Source organism: Seriola dumerili, unplaced genomic scaffold (genome assembly GCF_002260705.1).
Source record: "Seriola dumerili isolate Sdu_G_001 unplaced genomic scaffold, Sdu_1.0 BDQW01000425.1, whole genome shotgun sequence".
In the NCBI taxonomy this organism is placed as follows: Eukaryota; Metazoa; Chordata; class Actinopteri; order Carangiformes; family Carangidae; genus Seriola; species Seriola dumerili.
The window spans coordinates 557,486-578,850 of NW_019174680.1; positions in this window are offsets into that span (position 1 = coordinate 557,486).

Genomic DNA, 21,365 nt, shown 5'->3' on the forward strand with positions numbered 1-21,365 from the left:
TAAGGTCTCACCATCTGAAGACATGTTGTCATTTCTGATTGTCAGCAGCTGTGGACCCATATCAGTGGGGATGCACTATGAGACTGATGGGATTTTATATTATCTGGAAAGCTAATGGTTCTCCTCTGGGACTCCTGCTGTTACCAGTGATGATAAATAAAAGCTGAGCAATCGCACCGAGAACAGAACATCTCCCAACTCCCATCAGACTGTTGTCATTACTGAAGTTGCATCGCTGTGGGAGGCTCTGTTGTGCTCAGTGTGTCAGGGAAAGAGACAATATGTGGGAGACAGAGAGAAAACAAAAACAGTGAAGCCCGAGAGGCAGTGAAGCAGTGACAGAGCAGAGACGCAGCAGGGAGGGGATTGAGGGTAACAGGCAGAAAAAAAAAATGCAATGCATCTCTTCCCTCATCGCAGCACATTTTAACCTGCTAACAATATTTGTGTCATGACAGTCTGCTGGCCAATCAGTGCCAGCTCATTCTGACCCATAATACTGTGTGTGGTGCAAGAAATGTTCCAATGCAATGGCGAGGAGCATTATTCCCCAATTTTTTATCAAAATGGTGTCATACAGCGCCCTCCCTCTGCCCCTCCATATAAAAGACCAAGAGGACAAGATTATAGTAGCAGGTGCAGAACATTGATTCACCTAAAAATCTAGAATCTTATTCAATTCTGAATCAATTCACAAATGCAGAAAATTTGATTTTTGTAATAACATGAACTCACCCGCGATGGCACAGTGCAGCATGCACGTATAATCCTGCAGTATTTGGCCACATTTTGGACTTAATGACAGTTCAGAACCATCAGAAAAGATCCGGTCGCTCAATTCATTAGATTTTGATTTTCATACAGGAAGAAGACTGTATGCTAATGTACTGTAAGTTAATGTAGTTAACTTCAACCGTTTAATACTTTCAAACACCTTTTTCTGCTTTTGTCAATCAGACAATGATCCTCATTAAGACCAGTCAACTGTCATGTGTGTTTCATTTGCAGCTCAGTGGACAGAGGACAGGAGTTATCTTTAGCATACAGAGTACTTGAGTACTTGAGACTAACACTGGTGTGTGTTGGGTGTAGGGCCTGACAATATGACTTCAAATCAATAGCATGATTGTTTCATACTTTTACCTCGATTATGATAAATGAATGATCACTTTGGGGCTTATCTGTCATGCACTCTTCATATTCCGCAATGTGATTTTGTTCCAAGTGATTAAATAAATTGGTGGTGTTACCTTTGGTCGCTGTCCATGTTGCAGCATTGGGGAAAGCATTAACTGAGTTAACCGACATGAGCAAGATTAAATTGGTGAGAGGTGCTAAATGTCAGTTTTGATACCTTTTCAGCACTAGTTGGGTGTCAAGTTCCTGGAGGTATCTGAAGGTCATAAGGTCTGTTCCCAACAACATTAGACTGGTAACTTATGGACTTAAATCAGAGATCATCAGTCCTTTTTTCCAGAAAATGTGTTTCAAGTACCCTGAAAAAGTTAGTAACGTGAGTCAAGCTGACAGAGCAGTTCAATGATTTGGCTAAAAATATTCTGTCATGAGTTTAACAAGTCTGGATACAAAACAAAAATCCCTTTGCCAAGCCTGTTATATTTTCGCAGTGCTCTCTCGCTCTCTCTCCGCTCCTTAATTGCCCACTTGTGAGATGTGACCTGCGGTGTGTGCAATGATCCAAACATCACTGCAAATTGACAAGACAGAATTCATGGTGGGCTCGGTCTACACTCTGTGTCACAGCCTTAATTGCCCAGGCCTCGTCAGGGCGATGGGCCACTGGAGTTTTATCAGCAAGCAGACCCCCCTGTACACCCCACCCCACCCCTCCACTGCCCGACGAACGCCTCGCTAAGATCCCAAATGAATTCAGAGAAGTCTGGCTCTCCCCAGGCGATGAGAAGGAAGACTTAATTGGTTGGTTCGCTCTGCGAGTGGAGTCCAGGATGTTCAGCGTTGACTCAGTGCCAACAAAACCAAAAGTTCCTGCTCATGTGACCTCCACGAAGTTACATAAGGGCATCAGTACATTATCTAACTACTTCACTTCACACCTCTGCAGCTGTGCCCCATCACCGTGGAGTTTTCCTTTTTAGCTGTACACCATCAATCTATATCACTAAATCAGAAAATTTAACAAGACCAGCAGTTTAAACTGAGGATACTGCAGTCTTCATTGTGTACTAACACAACAAACAACAAAACAACTCATGACTTCAGCATCTCTCATCTAAATCCACTTATTGTCTTTTTGGCTAGGGTCAAATTGTCGTTGTCCACTAAATGCTGGCGGCTATAAAGCGGTCTATATTAACTTCACCAAGCCCTCACTGTCACACCGTCATGACTTAGAATAGTAGAACAGAACGGAGCCATTGTTAGTGTTGTTAGTGACACCTGTGCTTATCCTACTATGACAAGTCAAAATATCTGTTGTGACTGTTGACGCACCAGGCTCATGCAATGCATTGACAAAGGCTCACCCCCCCCACTTGTGTGTCTTAGTGGTGTCAGTGCACCATACAGTACATCATACATAAGAGAAATGGTGCACATTATCAGTATCTTTCTTAAGTTTAAGAGAGAAGTTCAAACCCTGTTTACATTCTCCGCTCTGTGCCGTGTCTGATTGGTGAATCGAAGCGCATTGTCAGATGGCGTTGGACTGCATTGTGGCAAGAGCTGAGTCAGGTTCAACTCATTTGTCAGATAACCCTGCATTTGTCTTTAAATGGATGAGGGCTGCACAGTTATATTATAGAGAGTGAAGCGCTCTCACATCCAGAAGGAGCTCAGGGTAGAACCGCTGCTCTAGTGGAGGTGGATCTGATCCTGGTAACTCCATGAAGAGGTTTCGCAAATACATTCAGCTGTAAGGAGACACAACTGAACGTGTGGTGGAGGATGTTCGGGCGAGCTTAGCCTCCTTGATCGTAGTGTGCTCATGTGTAAATGTGTGTCTCTTTAAATAGACATGCTGTGGTTTTAGGGTTAAGTTGTTGAGTGTGTGTGTGTGTGTGTGTGTTGCAAAGTGCAAACCAGTCTGTCAAAATGCAAACAGCTCTGTAAAAGAACAATTCTCATCATCAGTTTAATGGTCAATAAATTGATCAATATATTTGTGTTGACTGCAGAACATGTTCCGTTGGCTGTTGGAAGTGTTCTGTGCCGAACGACGCCTCCCTGAGCTGCAGCACACCTGACAGTACACCACCTCTTTTCACTTTCAATCTCAGACTGTGCACTCTTGCCCACCTCCCCCAGGGAAGCTCCATCGTCCTCGTCATGGTTACCTTACATGGTTCTCAGTTAGCTCCGGTTGCTGTGATCAGAGAGTGTCCCATTTCCACCGGCGCTGGATCTGTCAGCCTGCACGAGGACATTCGCTGTGGGACTGGGAAAGGTGGTGTACCTGCCTCACAGGATTACACTGTGTTTACATCAGTGGAGGTGTCACACAGCAATGTTCAGGCTGATGTTGAAACACTCTGAACTACAGCAGTGTGTTAATCCCAGTAATGTTGGTAGGCCTCACACCTCTATTTAAACGGAGGTCAGGATCTTCAGGAGAGAAACCCTGTACAGGAGGCTTAGACAAACAGTGCACACATACACATACACATACACATACACATAAAAGAATCTAATTACAAAGGATTCAAAATGCCTGATTATCCTGTTTAAAAATCTTCAAAGGAAATGAGAGACTTCAAGGTTTTTTGTAACTTATTCCCTCTGTGAGGAGAAATTAAAACCACACCATCTTTTCATATGAGATAAAACAATGACCAGCTTGTAATTTATTTATATATCACTTTTCAAAAACAAGATACAAAGTGCTTTATGAAAACATAAAACCAGGGAACAGATCAAAGTGGAATGAAAATAATTAAATAAGATTAAAAATAAACAAATTGCACCAAATATAACTGCACTAAAAACAGAACAGAAATAATTTAATGTAAAAATGACGTGTTTTTAGAAATGGAGCTGGCTTCGATCATCTCTTTTACAGTTTATACAGTCTCACCATGATCAGGTGGAAATATAACTGCAGACTGTTTGATATCTGGCTCAGGAGGTAAAGTGGGTCGTTCACGCAGGTTTCAATCCTCAGCTGCTCCAGTCCACATGTCAGCGTGTCCTTGGGCAAGACTATCTGTCCATTAGCTATGCTACTTATCCTTCAGGATAGTAGGGGGACACCCTGGACAGGTGGCCGGTCTATCACAAGGCTGACCAATTGAAACAGACAACCATTTGTACCTAATAACAATATAGAGTCGCCAGTTAACCTAACCTGCATGTCTGTGGACTGTGGGAGGAAGCCAGAGGACCCTCACTGACATGAGAATATGTCAACTCCACACAGAGAGGAGCGATCATCATTCATCTTGTCCTATTTAAACCATAAAATATTATAACCAACAGTATCAGAAAGGTTAATGACTGTCCAAGGTGTTAACAATATAAAAATCATCATGATCAGTGAGTGAAATAATCTGATTCTGGTTCTGCAACTTGTTTGTGATTCATGTTGTTTCTCTTTTTTTCCCCTTCATTCAAGCACAAACTGCACAATTGACATTTGGAACAAACAACTCCACTCTGTATTTAAAGTAATTTCACACAGCTGCATTTAGAGCAAAGGGAAGTGATGAGACAAGTAAATAAATTTCTCATTATCTGTACTGCTCGCTGTTCCAGACTGAGAATAATGAGACTTTACGAGTCAGTAATTACAACTACAACAACTTACAATTACAATTTGTCAGCAGGGGATGGTGGAGAGGATCCTTTCTCCACAAAAAACAATCTTGAAAGGTGGTTCTGCTTTGATTTTGGTGTTTAGTTCTTCTCTGCTGTTTATGTATTTATTTCTTTTATTGATTTGGCTTTAAGTTGCTCTGTTTTTTACCACCGCTGACAGGCAGGTGAAAAAGGACACTGTATCCCCCTGAAGCCCCTGGATTTCCTCAGCAGCTGTTTACCTTGTGTTTTACCGCTCTGTAAACATAATCTTAGTATTCTATATGAGTTGGTGCCAAAGTATCAAGCAGTTTTGGAGGCGGCTCCATGATATTCACCAACTACATGCAAGAATGGCTGTTATTAGATTTTTCTTTGTTGTTTGGTCTGATCTGTGTTCAGGCTGTTTGTTGTTGGCTGTTTTATGGCCCTGTACACGCAGTAGTGGTTGCTAGGAGCACTTTTCATGTAGTGTGAAGAAATATCAAGTTGTTATTTTTGTAAGTCGACTTAAAAGAGCAGCACAACTGCATCACTGTCATCCACATTTGCAGCTCTTTTCGAGGCAGTTTTTCTGTTGCTAGCCTTCTGGCTCTGCCACAGGAAGATGACGTCCCCTTTTGTCAATGTCACCTGCAAAGCTCTAGTTGGTGAGTTAGTTGGTTGTTTCTCCATCAACGATAAACAGCCACCAACTGCTCCAACACCTGCCCTGCCCCAGGCTGTCTATATGATCTTTCCTCCTGCGCCACTCTCAGAACTAACTTTACGTGATGATGGTGATGCTGATGCTGATATGGCTTGTTACAGTATAATTGCATGAAACATACATATATTTGATTCATATTTGATAATGGCTGGTAGCAGGGATTTACAATTTTTTTTTCTTGAAACTTAAAGATCCTATATTGTGGGTGAATGAGAGTCTTTTTGGATTATAAAGCAGGTCTAGGTTCTATATTAATACCGTGAAAGTATCAAAGTGCTCAATCCACAGAGAAATGCTCACAGCCTGTATTCAGAAAATGAGCCTTGAGCCATCAGTCACGCCCCAAGCCCCGCCCACCTGGACCCACCATCCAACCTTGCAGGATTGGGTTTCTCTGAGTGTTTACCTGAAATCTGCTATATTTTCATTTGATCAGTCAGAAAACAGTCAGCCAATCAGAAGAGAGGCTCAGAGTCCCTCTTCTGATTGGCTCACCGACCTGTTGTTGCCAGAGCTCCAGAAAGAAGCCTGAGAGAGGAGATTTAAAACTACACTGATGGTTGTTGGCTCTTAAAGCCACAAATATATCTTCTTATCGATCAAAAATTTTAATAAAACACTGGAAAGGTATAAAATATGGAACCTTTACGATCAAACTTCTTCATTCTGAAGACAGTCAACAATATAAAGAGAATATGAAGAGGCCTCTGTAACTGCACACTATTAACTGTAAAGTTAATAGTTCATTAGTTCAGTAGTTCATTGAGCAAAGCCTTATGTCCTGTTTGAGTGTATTCTACACCATGCAGACAGACCTTCTGTAAAGACTGTGCTGATAGTGTGTCTGTACAGCAGTGGCAGACTGGAGCTTTAAACGTGCCTCATCCAAACAGGTACAAGCAATTACTTCCATCCTCTCAGCTTTAGAGCAATGTGTGTGTGTGTGTGTGTGTGTGTGTGTGTGTGGTGTGTGTGTGTGTGTGTGTGTGTGTGTGTGTGTGTGTGTTTTATTTTTTTCTTTAATCCTCCGTGGATGAGAAATAATTAGCTCCTCTGCTCTATAGCAAATTTAGCTCTATGGCTTTATTACCCCGAAAGCTGCAAACAAACTACACTCTCATTTGCATTTACTGCATAAGATAGTACATGTGCATAACTTTCTGCAGAATTAACTACTAAACTCTAGTATTGTGCAAATAATCTTCCCGTGCTAAATCAGTCTGGGTCCATGTTGGACTTATTCTAGGTCTGTGGTGAAAAACCGTGTGATCCAATAACACAATGAAGCCATTTTTCACATGGCTAAATGTGTCGACACTGTGGACTGATCCACAACCACAGATCCTTTGATGCCACTATGTTAATGACCAGCACTCCAAATATAACCCGATTAGAGTGCAATTAAATACATACCACACACTAGACGTTGCTCTATATACTCGACTCATTCATCACAATGAAGAAGTACATGTCTTTTCTTATCCAAGAATAAGGAACATAGACTCTCCAGCATCAGTTTTATGAATGTGTTGTCCCCGTTTTTGCCGTGTGCAACACTGACAGAAGATATATGATCCTTTCTCCCCTACAGGAACTTTTCTAGAGACTCAGAAACCTTTACAGGAACCTAGGAGCCTAAGTTTTAACCAGAGGGGCCCAATTTACTCACTGGGCCTATCTTCCTGGCCTTTACAAAAAGTAATCCTACTTTCTACCGGCTCCCGAAAGGTCATAGATGCATGAATATAGAATAAAATCACTTAAACTATTAGGATTCATCCATGAATATTCACAGTAAATGTCATAGAAATCCTCTTGCTAATTTTCAGATCATTGTGTTGATTGTTGTTGTGTGTTGACATTTTGACCTGGTAGTGGCATGACAAGACAAGTATTATTTTCACCAACACTAAAGGTCGGGAGAAAATAATTGTGATGTGATGGGATCATTTGGTTTCGTCTGATTAGTGGTTGGGAAGCAGTGCTGGTCTAGCTCTGCCCCGTGTGCACTGGTTGGTGTTTTTCTGTGGACGTTTACAGAGTTCTGCAGGTTTCCACCCCTAATATGACATAATTAATTGGCAGTGAGTGTAACAATCTTCAGTTAGGAGCCGCTCGCTGACAGAATATGCTTATTATATCTGACAGTTTTTAAGCAGCTCTTGTAAATTGTAAATTTTCATCACAGTTTTAGAGTGATATTTTTGCACTTTTTCAGCAAGTATTTTTAGTATTGGCTTCCTTTTTCAGCTGCTACAGAGAATACAAGGACACAGGAGAAAAGAGGAAGAAATACAAAAGCAATGAGGTGAAGAGGAGAAAACAGTCAGAGGTGGAAGATGATGAAGTCAGGTCCAACTTTAGGGAAGTGAGGAAGAAAAAGGAGTGGGAAAGGAGAGGATGGGGGGGGTCAGACAGAAAGTTACTGAGGGAAAACATGATAGCTCTGCACTGTGTGTGTGTGTGTGTGTGTCTCAGAGTACTGTCTCCCCATGGCCATTATATACACTCTGTCTGTTCTGCTTACACAGCTTCTTCTTCTTCTAGTAGATACATGAAGCAGAGGCTGACCCCGGCTCCGATTAATGACCCTTGAATTTTTCTACTTTCACGGCAAAAATTCAAGTATCCAAGTTTCCTGAGTTCGTTCCACATTCATGTTAAAAATCTTGTCCCCTCTGAGTATTCATATCACTGTGTATTACACCCATGGGCCTGTCATCGGCAGTCTTAGTATTACAGAAGAGACCCAACGCTGTAATGGATCAGTTAAAACAGCAAGGGCTAGGACAAATCCAAATCAAAACACACAAGAGACTGAGACAAGTCTGAGTCAAAACACCCGAGAGACCAAAGCATTTACAAGGTTAAGACCAGACTGGAAACCAGGACCTGGGACCAGGCTCTGGGAACCCTGGTGTGCAGGGTGCAGGTGCTCCAGTTGTCTCTGCAGTTCTGATTGTTCTGGTGTAACGTGCAGTCTCAGCTGGCAGCATGCAGCCATGTCCCACATTCAAAAGCCTCGTGGGATATTGCTTCCCATGCTCTTTCACATTACGGGTCGCCTAAACTGGCAAGCCGGCACTAATCTTACATGGCAGTGCTCTTATTTTACAATTACAAACATGATGAATTATAGACATGTTTTCTACATGGGCAGTGTGGGCACAATTACATAACACGCCTTATAGATGAAACAGGTGAATTTTGTGTAATATAACGAGGCAGGTAATTTAATGCAATATAATGAGGCAGGTAATTTGTTTTGAAATTAAATCCCAAACCCAATTTAACAACAAATGATGTTGTGACTGATTCATCCTGCCACTGAAATTACTGTTTCCTTTTAGTTGTTTGTCTTGTTCAGGCTCGAGGGACAGATTTCCATCCATTAAGTGTCTCTGTGTTTGAGCTCTGACTTCCTGTGTTAACTCTTAATACCACTGTCATTCAGAGACGATGGATGTTAAAGGTTTTACTCAACAGTTAGGCCAGGAACATTTTGCCACGGTTGCCCATCATTAGCATGTAGCTAATTAGAAGGAGAATGTCATAGATGTGTAACCATAGACTGCATATAAAGATGGACGTAGCCTCTGTAACGTCATCCATAGCTACACACCCAGCAGTGTAAAACCATTTGCATGCACTAGTTACTAGTTATGTTGTTGCACATGTTTCGACTGAATTTATGAAATTTTGCTAAATAAAATATGATTTTTTTTACATTTCCACCAACTACATTGATGGGAAAATAATCACTAGGATGTGTCAGCAGCAGTAAAATGGAATTTATTGTGAACTGCCTGAATAGACTTCAGTGCTTAGACACCGTGGGGAATGGACCATAGGAGTAAGGTGCTCCCGAGAGGAAACTTCCCCTGGCGCCTAGACACCGGTGGTGGTGGTGGTGAGGGATGCAGCTCGAGGATGGCACGTGTTCATGAGAGGGAAACCTCTGATCAGAGGGTTTGACTGGAGATGATACGGTGAGGTGGTGAATGGATGGAAGTGGGTCACAGATCCTTTGCAGTGAGACAATGACAGCAGAGAGAGACAGACACAGACACAACACAAGTTTGACAGGTTGTCAGGTTGTGACTGGATGAAGATGAGAATAGAGATAGCAGAAAATCTGCTCGTCACTTAGAAGGATGTACAAGGAGTCATATTTCCATCCAACTTTCCAGCTCAGCAAAATGTGAGAACTTTTTTTGAGATATATTTTTTATTTTTTAGTTGGTGGCGTTTCCACACTTTTATGCATCAGTGGAAAATTTGCATTAAAACATACCTGCAGTTTATGGACTGACTCTTGCTGCTTACAGTCGTCTCCGTTCAGAAATGTTGACTTGTTTTCAAACTGCTCAAATTTCAGGCTCATGTTCAGATTGAGGTTCCAGCTGTGAAATTTAAACATCATGTCGCTGATGACTCTGTCCGCTCTGGTTCTGCCCAGGGTCCCCCGCTCTCGTTAAAATAACACACTAATGGCACAATAATCATGTTTAAGCTAATACTTTGATGTAGGCAGGAACCATTAGTGTGAGTGCTGCAGTGTCTGGTGGTTTGTGGTGCACCCTGACATTTGCAGGTGCATAAAGCTACTGCTGCTTTAACGCATTAAATTATAATGACACAAACCAGGAGAGGCAGGGGTTGAAAATAACAGTTAAAGATTTAAAATCCAGTTGACATCATTTGGGTTTTATTCTGAGAAATTCTCAAGCTTTTGTGGTTGAATACTTTTTTATGGGGCTTTAGTGAATTAGATTTTTTTTTCTCATGTGAGTCAGTGTGATTTTCATAAATATTTCTGACGGTATTCTCTTCAAATATAATAATAAAGTTTATTTATATAGCCCTTCTCAAAATCAGCGGTTACAAAGTGCTGCACAAAACAAGCAACAAACACATGTAGACAAATTACTCAAAATAAAAATAAAAAAAACACCATGAAAACAATAATAAATTGCAAAAAATATGCAAAATATTTATTGATTTATTTAACTGAGATTTTTCAAAAGCTTTGTGAAATAAATGTGTTTTTTTTAGAAGCAATTTAAAAGAAGATACTGATTTTGCAATTCTAAGTTGTTCCAGAGTTGTGGCTCCCTGACAGTAAAAGCTTCGTCCCCTTTAGTCTCACATCTTGACAAAGGAACTGCCACCAAGCTCCTGTCTACGCGCAGATTGATAAGGGGGCAATTAAATCAGACATATAGTCTGGGCCGTGAAGTGCTTTAAAAGTCACAAGTAGAATCTTTAAAATTGATTCTGTGATGGACTAGTTGAATCAAGTTCAATGTAGAGACTTGAAGAGAAGGGTTTTATGATCTCTTTTCTCATTTTTTGTTAGTAGTCTGGCTGCCGAATTTTGTACTATTAGAAGTCTGTGAATTGTTTTCTGACTTCAACAGCCTGGTTACAATATTAATCAGCTCCTGACGAGCTTTAATGAGATAGAAACAGGCCACAGCCGAGGGTAAGCTGTTATTAAACCCTCTCTAAATTGACCTAAATTGGACCTGTCGATTCCCAAAGCTGCGCATCAGGACCTCTGTTTTAATCTCATTGTTATTTTGATCTGACTAATGCAGCGCTGACATGAGACCTTGACACAACATTTTTAATTGATGCTTAAATTAAAAGGCTACTACGCTGATTTTACACGTCACAGTCAATTGACTCATCATGCAGGACACTATGTTCCAACGTAAATCCTCTGTGGCCCCATGAGCTTTGTCAGACCTGAGAAAATGACTCAAGAAGTGACATCAGAGTGACATCATAGGTGTCTCAATTTGAATATGGCACACGTGGTGGCACAGAGCTGTGAGCAGCCATACCAGGCAGAATGGATCTAAAAAATACCCGCTGTATCTGGGAAGCTGCAGAATTCACTGTCGTTGGAGCTTAACTCGTGTCAGGAAGTTACATCCAGGATAGCTTTGTCTCTGCTGCCTTGACCGTCGTTTGTGAGGGGAAACATAGGTGCAGGTTATGGCAGATATGGAGAATGCCACTAAGAAGAGTAAGTGCATCTTTATCATAGAGTTTTCTATGAATAAAAATTGTTATGATAACAATACACTGAGCGGAAAACACGACTCGTTCCAGTTTCAGTAAATTCATTTTCCTCTGTGAAAAATGATTTTCTAGCTCAGTAGTTGTAACTAAAATATTCATTAGTAAAGATATTATTTTCACGCAGAGATTAGCCACAATAAAGACATACATACACACACAAATATGAAAACACGAACACGAAAACCCAGAGCACAGCCTCAACGTGAACATGTAACTTACACTACCAGGCTTAACAACATAATTAGTGAAGAAGTGAAGAAGAGACAATAGTTTAAACAAATAAATGGCACAAATGAAAGATGGTGAGCTGATATTATGTTAAATTCAAGGATCTTACTCAAGCTTTTTATCTCTAAAACAAGCTACTACAAATAAAATCTCAGATCAGATACGTCTGAATATTCTGTTGTCTGGTTGCGATATACATTTCCTACAAAAACGTATTTGCTGTTGCAGATCAGTCGAATAGAAACATAATTTTTTTTAGGAGACAGAATCACAAAGACCTGCCCACAGCCAGTCAGCTGCAGGTAATGAACCCGCACCAGTGTTTTCGAATAAGACAACAAATAAACAACCTTTAAAAGCGTATTTTGGTGGTGTTTGCAGAGCTGATGAACTTGGAATACGTCATCAGTTATTCATCAAACCGAAATCCACTCTTAAGAGCAGAAGAACACCAGCTTACTTCAATAAATACAACTGGTTTCATGGTTGTTATAGGAGGACAAACAGGGAGAAGATCAGATCTTTGGTTTGCAGTAGCTTATTGTTTGGTATCACAGTCATAACTGACCCTGGTAAATTATCAGTTATCATAAAGGAGTTAGTTTTCTTGCTGGTGTTAGTTAGAAGCTGAGCTGTGAACGTCTGCGTTGAAGCACTCACACACAAACCCTTTCATGGCTTTTTGTTGCACTGTGACTCTGTGGTCAATCTCCACTGTCTCAGCTTCATGAATGAAACCTTCCCTGTGCAGCTGGACTTCCACCTCATACATAATGTACCTGAATAAAGTGAGGCTGAATAAAGTCAATACTACAAAGCTGGAAGCTGCATTAATAACATTAATATTAATAAAGATATTGACCCTCAGAGGACAGGCAGAGAGCAGCAGTGGCTCAAGGTTTTGTTCTTCATCTCTGTGGCTTTCTTTTGTTGTTATTTCTGAATCTTCATCCTCACAGCTGAGTGGTCTGTATTTAACTGTTGAGACGGCATGTTTCTGACCATGAGCCAGTACCTGGGTTTTGGCTGATTTCCTGTCCTCAGACAGTTTCACTTTGGTTTAGAATGGAAACTTGATTTGTAAGGCTGTCCACCACAGTCATCTAGTTACCATTGGGTGCCAGTGCAGTTGTGAACAGAGGCTGTTTTGAAAAACCTGATTCAATTCAAGGACGTTCTGACATTCAGTGTTTGAGAGTTGAGCTGAGACAATAAGCAAGAGGTAACATTTGAATGTGTTGGCAGCAGAGCCTGAAATGCTTGAAATGCTTATGAAATGACTTGTCTGCCAGTTGTTTTAATTTTAATTTAACAGCTGACTCACTCACAATACAATACAACAATTTATCCAAAGCTTGCTAATACATCATAGTTATGATCATACTGTGTATAATAATGTGACTTATAGTTTCAAACATATTTATTAACTGTTTTAAATATACCTGTGGATAATTTGCAAACATGCATATTTTCTTTACCCTTATTCAGCACTAAGCAGCATCTGAAAGGTCTTATATTGTATATTGTACTGGCTGTCAGGACTTCTGTAACTTTGTGATGTCACAACAAAGCCCTCAGCAATGTCCCAAGCCCCGCCCATCTGGACCCACTATCCAACCTTGGAAAGTGGGTCCAGAGGGTAAAGGCAATAAAGCAAATAACAAAGTAAAGGTTAAATTCAACTTGGTTATTTGCCCCTTTTTGCAAATTTGAAATTGTTCCATTAGAAACCACTAATGAATGAACAGTAAACAAGACTGTTCTACTGTAGACAAATGTTGCAGGGACTACAATCATCATACTAGTGATTTTATGAAGTTTAATTATGAAGTAATTTACCAAAGATTTACAGAAATATCAAGATATATAACATATATCATGACATAGTCTAAAAATATTGTGATATTATTTATATATCATCTAGCCCTATGATGTACATTCATCAGGTTATACAAAACTGTGCTCACTTACTTTACATCCTCTTAGTATCTACATGTTCATTTTACAGTGATCTTGCTTAACTTCTGGTCACACTCCTCAGTTTCCTTAAACAAGTAGGACTTGATCTCAACACTTATCACTGAGTCCAGTGTTACACCAGTGTTGTGAGCACTTGCATTGCCTTTGTGTTGCATTCAGTTGCTGCCCATTCAGAAAAAGCCTCAGAACTGAAAGAGGCTCAATCTCCGGCAACCATGAAGCCTTCAGCAGCAACAGCAACAACAACAGGCTGATGCAACATTTAGACAATGATAAAGAGGCTGGTAAACACACACACACACACACACACACGCACACACACACACAAAGTTCAACTGAGACTAGAAGATGAGCACTTAGATGCTTTTCTCTTTTCACCCCTTTACTTCCCCCAAGAAACCACAGGAAAAAACATAAATAACAAAATATTTTATTTACATTACTTATCTCATTTATATGCACTTGTGTATTTTCAGCTATCTGTGACAGTCTCCACTGCATTTTGTTGTCATTTACAGTGGCATTTCTCTCCTCCTCCTCCCCTTCCTGTTTGACTGTGTGTGAGTGGAGCAGAGGAGAAACAGGTCAACAACTTGTTAAATAAACCCTCTTAAACCAAAGATTGACAGATGTTCACCCCAATCTGGCAACAGCTGTGAGGTTTGTAGCAGGTGATGACAGCGACGCTCGTCCTGAGAGCAGCAGCAGCTATCAACCTGGGGGAAACACTGCATGGGGTGTTTCATTTGAAATATGAATGTCAGTCATTAAAGCAGAATAAACTCTACAGATTGTTTCTGTTGGATTAAGGATCAAATGTGTACATGAGCGTGTAAACTATGGTTCTTTAGGTCAGAACCATAGACTGTACATAAAGATGGACGTAGCCTCCATGACATCACCCACAGGTTTCTAAAGAGCAGTTTTGAAGCTCAGAGTGGGCTGCTCCACCTTCGCCATCTTGGCAGTGTCCGACTCTGCCTGACTCCTGGCTAATCTGAAAATGGGCAAAGAGGTGCTGCTTGGTCAGAACCCATAGTTTACATGTTACTGTATATTTTTTAAAGGATTTTCTTTTTTCAACAAATCCCATGAAAAGGTCAAAACCAACAATTTATTCTGCTGCCTGTCAAGAGTTTCTGACTTCTGCCTTGTCTGTGGCTCCACCTTATAAAGCTGTTCTGTTGGAACAACACAGGCACAGAGAAACATTAATTATCATGTGTAAATATTTTAAATCAAGAAGCTATAAGAGCCCTTGACGCACTGCAGTATTCTGGCTAGTGTGAGACAGAGAGTACTGACCGGATGAATTTAGGTCAAACTCACAACACGTGTATAATAACGTGAAGCTGGACATGAGTTGATTTACATTTCCTGAGGCAGGAGCAGGATCTTCAGGGCTGAAAGTAAAGGCACAAAACACCTTCAGAGTGAGTCTACAGAGTCTCAGTTTATGAGTATATTCAGTAATAGTGTATATTCACAATATGATAATGATAAATGCAGAGTTTCCTGGTGCCTTTCCTCTTGGTGCAAAAGCTGCTTTTGTAGAATTTTAATGTTCATACTCAGTTTGAATATCAGAGCAGCAGAAACAGGCTATCAGTGAAAGAGCCTGAGTTTATTCTGTGAAACCTTTCATTTCATTAACGTGGAATAATTGCCAGTGAGAGATGAGAAAGCACAAGTGTCTGTTCCACAGTGAGTTAAAGTTATAATGTGTAACTTTTCCACATTAAAATGTCTAAAAATAGACTATTTTGTTGAGTTGTGTACTTACATTGTCCCAAATGTTTCTAGCAATTTTTAAACCAGAGAAATTTGTGATTTTAATCATGGTACGGTCCATTTCATTTAGTCGCCTGTCAATGACGTCATATCCCCTTTCTACATGCATCATTGTTGTGGTTGTCTGACAGAAGCTCAAAATTGACACCTATCTGGAAAGCATGCATTAACTACAACTGGGGTTTGTGGTGGAGAATGAAAACAGATTAACATGCAGAATGAACAGTTTTCTGAAGTCAAAAAGCCTTGTTCCAGGACTTGTGTTCATTTCATGGCTGTTTCCACCAGTATGCAAAGCATTTGACCAATCATAGATTTGGTGGTGTCATATTCCCACATCCTTGCTACAATCAATGAAAGGGTCAGTAATGTGAAATATCATACAACATGTGTTGTATGATCTTTTGGTCTTCACTGCTGCCTTGAACTAAGTACTCAACATTTGAAAATGCCAAAGGTTGAGAAGCAGTCACATGACTGTAAGTCAGATATCGGTTGTGATGGATGAACAACGGGAAAAGAATATTGTAGATTTCTGAGCTCGTGCTATAGTGCTGACATGTTCTCCTCCAGATGGGGATTGGGCCAACCATTTAATCAAGACTCTTCTGTCAATCCACTTCATCACTGCACGATCCTGTGACCAGGACTTATTGAATGACACCAAGCGTTCAGGTGATTCCTTCCAATTCACTGGAGAATTGAAATATACGCCCTGAATCTATATTGTGCAAAGGAAGAATGATTCATTTGTCAATGTCCCAGTTTGTAGAGAAACGCAACAGCAGCCAGAATCGAAACGAAGCGAGGCGTCTTGGTGTCGACAGTGATCAATCTCCTCTCAGCCTCTCTTTTGATGCTTACACAGGCATTGTGCTGTTATTAATGATAAGCAAGCACAGGAGGTGGTATTTCATTTTCCAGTTGAAAGTGACAACAGAAATATAAAAGTGGAAGTACACACAGGCAGGTACATAGTGATCAGCAGTCATACTAGCTGAATTCAATATCATGAGGGGACGCAATTAAATTTCAATCTCATAATTAAAAAGTGCTTCACAAAGGACAAATTACCACTCATTCAACACCTGCCATTCATGGTCAAAATGTACCTGAGTTAAAGGTTCCATATTTAACACTCTTCCTGTGTTTATTTTGAAGTGTTGATCAATAAGAAGATATATTAAGAGCCAGAATCCATCTCAGTGTACTTTTAGGTCTCCTCTCAGGCTTCCCTTCCATTATTTTAAGGCTCAGTTTCTGAATACAAGCTGTGTGCGTTTCTCTGTGGACTGAGCACTTTGATACTTTCACAGTATTGAGAAAGAACCTAGACCTGCTTTATAATCAAAAAAGACATGGGAATCTACCTTTATACAATACTCCATATTCACAAACACGTTTATTTAAAGCTGCACTTATCCAAGCTTTGATATTAACAACTTATCAAATGAGTATGTTTAATTTGAAAGGTGTTGCTCCTAGAGACCAACCCACAAAAACTTATCACCCAACTCAACTTAGTTTATGTCATTATGTTTGAGTCCACCTGATGAATTTAAGTCCATTATTCACTATCTGCTTGCTCAGTTTTTGGTCGCCAACATTCAAACAAACATCTGACTCTGTCTGTCTGCTTTTTGGTTCTGTGCAGGGAGAGGACAGTTGGCTTATTGGAGCTTTGATGAGAGCAGTGAGACTGAACAAATAATGAAATCAATGTGGCAGTCAAAATAATTAAAAAAAACAGGCAAACAAGCTCCACAGAGCTGACGAAATCAAAGTGAGTGATTCTCCACAGTAAAATTAAAATATGATACGATTAGTGCGGCTCTAAATACGAAACTGGACACAAGAAAAGCACTTAGTACAATATGCTGCTATTGAAGACAACAGCAATGCAATAAATACAACACTGATGAGGCCTGTAGTGTTCAGTTTTTGTTACCACTGCATCAGTGTTGGTTCAGTGCTATGGTATTTTTTGAGGCCTTGGATTTTGGTTTTGTATCAGTTTGCTTTATATTATCAGGTGTGCCTGTTATGAGGTCCACCCCTGCCATGTTACAAGGGTATAGATGAAGTATTTGAAACAGAATGAAAGGCTCAATGTATTTAAAGCTGAAGCCTCAGAGGGAGCTGAAAGAGTGAATGTCCTCGAACACAATCACTGATGGCAAGGACAAAGAAGTCAAGACTTTGAGTAAGCCTGAAGACTTTACCTTCAGAAAGTCCTCAGTGTGCACATGAATATAATCAGCTCTTACACCAGGATCAATCCAGCTGAGAGCCACTGAAACACACATTCAGCATTTGTCAGGGTCAGTACCTGTTTTCAAGAGTCATATAAAAGTGTTTATCCAGAATAACATTATTGTTCTCCCCAAGTTATCAAGACAAAAACCTACTTCCTGCTTTAGCTGCTGTAGTTACTATACTTGTGATAATCTGAATGAACTGTTTCCTTTTCTTAGTGTCTGACTGTTGTTTCTTGCTCCTTTGAACTTTGTTGTAGCGATATCACTAACACGGTCTCTTGTCTTTTCTTGTCACGCTAAGACCCTCCTCAACCTTGCCTCTGATTGGCTACAGTTACACTGCTAATTCTCAACAACAAAGACATTTTGGAGAGAAACGTATTGCTGCAAGGATTACATGTTTTATCAGCAAAATAAACATCACAATATCTGCAAAATGTTTTTTCCTACATTATCTTGCAACTGAAGATTAATGTGTGCATGGTTCTGTAAACACTTGGTTAAGTGATTGCTGACTTCAAACACGAGACAGGACATTTTCACGCTCTCAATATTTAACCACAAACAAGGGTGGAAGTAATGTTTTGTCATTTTTTGTGTAGCTACTGTCTTTAAGTACAAAGCTCATAGTGATCAGTGACCAGCTGCTTATGTGGATCAAAAAGCTCAGGACAGAGTCATTCCTATACAAATGCTGTTAATAATTCATTCATAGTAATCAAGGTATCTGCTCACAGTGTTCATTTTGGGTCTTTTCATACATGACAACATATGGGAAAAAAAACACTATACAACTATTGTAGCCTACTATTGCAAGCTGATATGCTCAGGCTCTGTTCTTACTCATATGCACAAGTTTTTTGGAGACACATTGTCTAACTATGCACAGTTAGGATTAGCATTACCTCGGCATAGATGACACGGAAATCACAAAGACACAAGCAATTACTCTGGTGAAAAAAAGTTCTTATATGAGACAGAAATTATACAAACTACAAAGAAGAAGACCCAAGTTTTAATTGACCTAATATTGTCATTATTTCTCTTTCTATATACTGTAACTTCACTATTCTGAGGCAAGTTACTAATTTGTGATATGAATGAAACTGAACTATCTGACACCTATTGAGTGAAACCGGCCAGACTTTTGGAAGGTGATGGGTCACCCACCTGTACAGAGGTACCTGTATAAACAGAAGCGAGATGTCCCTTTTAGTTCCTCTTGGTGCCTCTGTGTTTCTGCTGAGTAATGTGACCTGTCTTTTGATGGTGCTATCAGCTAAAGCACAGAGCAGCAGAGGGCCAATTAACAGAGCCCCTGTGTGGCTGCTGTATCAGGGGGATTGCAGTGAGGAATGTAAACGTGGTCTGGCTTGTGTATAAAAAGGATTGTCAGACCACTCACTGTGTGTGAGGAGTCATTAAGACAATATATCATATTCCGGTGTAGTAATAAGAAGACTGGGTCCACTTAGTCAGTGTTTTAGGGCAGTCTGGATCTACCAGAGCGTAGCAAAGGTTGACAAATGTGATTTATCTGTTCATTTCAAAAGTTGTTCTGAAGCCCCTGTGAGAGAAGCAGCAGGTTCACTGAATACAGCTGGCAATAGAAATTAAAATTAAACTTCATTCATCCAGCTCTACTCGGTGCTTCCACTGTGAATGGTGCGAGTGGAGAGTGAAGCAAATTACCTTTGAGCCTGCAGAGATTTGTTTAATCACTTCAAAGCCCGGGACAAATAAGAGGTAATGGTAGACACACATCCCTTGCCCACAAGAGATTTGAAATGTCAACACAGACCAACAAATACAACATCAGCTGATGGCTCCTGGAGTTTATGGACACCAGGCTACTCTGCAGTTTGGTTGTTGGTTCCCCTTTGTGATGCTCAAAATATGAGCTGAAGGTGGGAGACACCTGACGGATCAGCCACTTACAACAACATCGATGTGTGTTACAGTTTGTATCTGAAGGCTGATGAATTAATATGATTCAATTCTTCCAATAAATTCTTATGGCTGAAAGTAGAAATTGTTTCAAAACTTATTTGGCTATGGATTTAGTCAGTATTACTGGATACCTTGTAGACTTTTCACAGTATGATTAACCAATGGCAGTACATTTGGGAAGTTGGCATTTTTCTGCATCTCCTATGAGAATGTTCCATGGTCGAACCACCGTCTTTGTGGGTGTGACTGGGATGGAGCTCGCCAATATCCCCATGCCTACGTCTACTGGGAGATAAAATAGAAATACCGAATGTGACAAAAAGTGCATACTCGGTTTTGATAGTTGGGATAGTATCAGCTGCCAGCATTATATTGAGACTTTGGAAATCACCCACACATCTGACACTTCCAGATAGTAAAGTGTCACTGAGTGAAATTGCATCATATGATGATATGATATGATACTGTTGTACAGGATAGGAGGAAAAGGGAAGTTTTTTTATGGTTCATTTGAACCTTTATGCTTTCATGCAAAACAACTTACAAGTGAGGAATATCACTAGTGTAGTAGGAGACCTTGGTGTAAGTACTACATCTATTCAATGAGTGCAAGGAGATCAGGTGCAGAAGTGCATAGTAAGTGGTAGTTAGACATGTTAGTGTGTTAGGAGAGGAGGTGCACTCTGAAGAGATGAGATTCTTGAAGGTAGAGAGGAACGCCTCTGCTCTGATAGCATGCAGTAGCTTGTTCCACCATCGGAGAACCATAGACAAGAACAGCCTGGACTGAGATTGTCTTGTGTGCAGGGATGGCAATACCGGACGACATTCCTTGGAGGAACGCAATTGATGAGAAGGAGCATAAGGCAGAATGATTGAGTTCAAGTAGATGGTGCAGACCCAGAAGCTATATATATATATATATATATATATATATATATATATATACTGTTTATATAGTAAGCTTTATATATGTTTATCTGTATGTGTATATATTTTCACTGTCCACAGCTGAGCACCACCATCAGACTAAAAGTTTCAGTTGTACACAGGAAGTATTACAGAGTTGGGGGGTAAATTAGCATGAAATGATCTGACATTCGTGCTCCCCCCCAGAGGGGAGATATTTTGGGCACTCCATAAGCTTTGTTAGGATGCCGCAACAAATAAAACCAAAACCATTTAGTAATATCTTTGTGATTTGCCCTGCCATTAGAGACACATCTTCATAACTGTGTTTTAGCATCGAGTTCTCAACACCAGGTCCAGTCTGCTGACAGAGTTAATAGACATGACAGACACACTGCTGCTCTTCATGTGTGTAATGTGTCATTACATTATGGAAGCATTAATTAAATGCCTGCTCAAATAACCCGACATGTCATCTTCATCATCGGGATGTGCCTCTCCTCTGCTCACATCCTCTACCTCACATTCAGGCTGCTGTTTCATTATGTAAATCAGTCGTCTGTTTACTCCACAACAAATAAGAACATTTAGTTCACTGGCAGAACAAAAGAAAAGGAAGCGATTACGGGATGAGGAAGAATTCAAAAAATGTCTGAAATATTCAGCTAATCCTCTTTGAT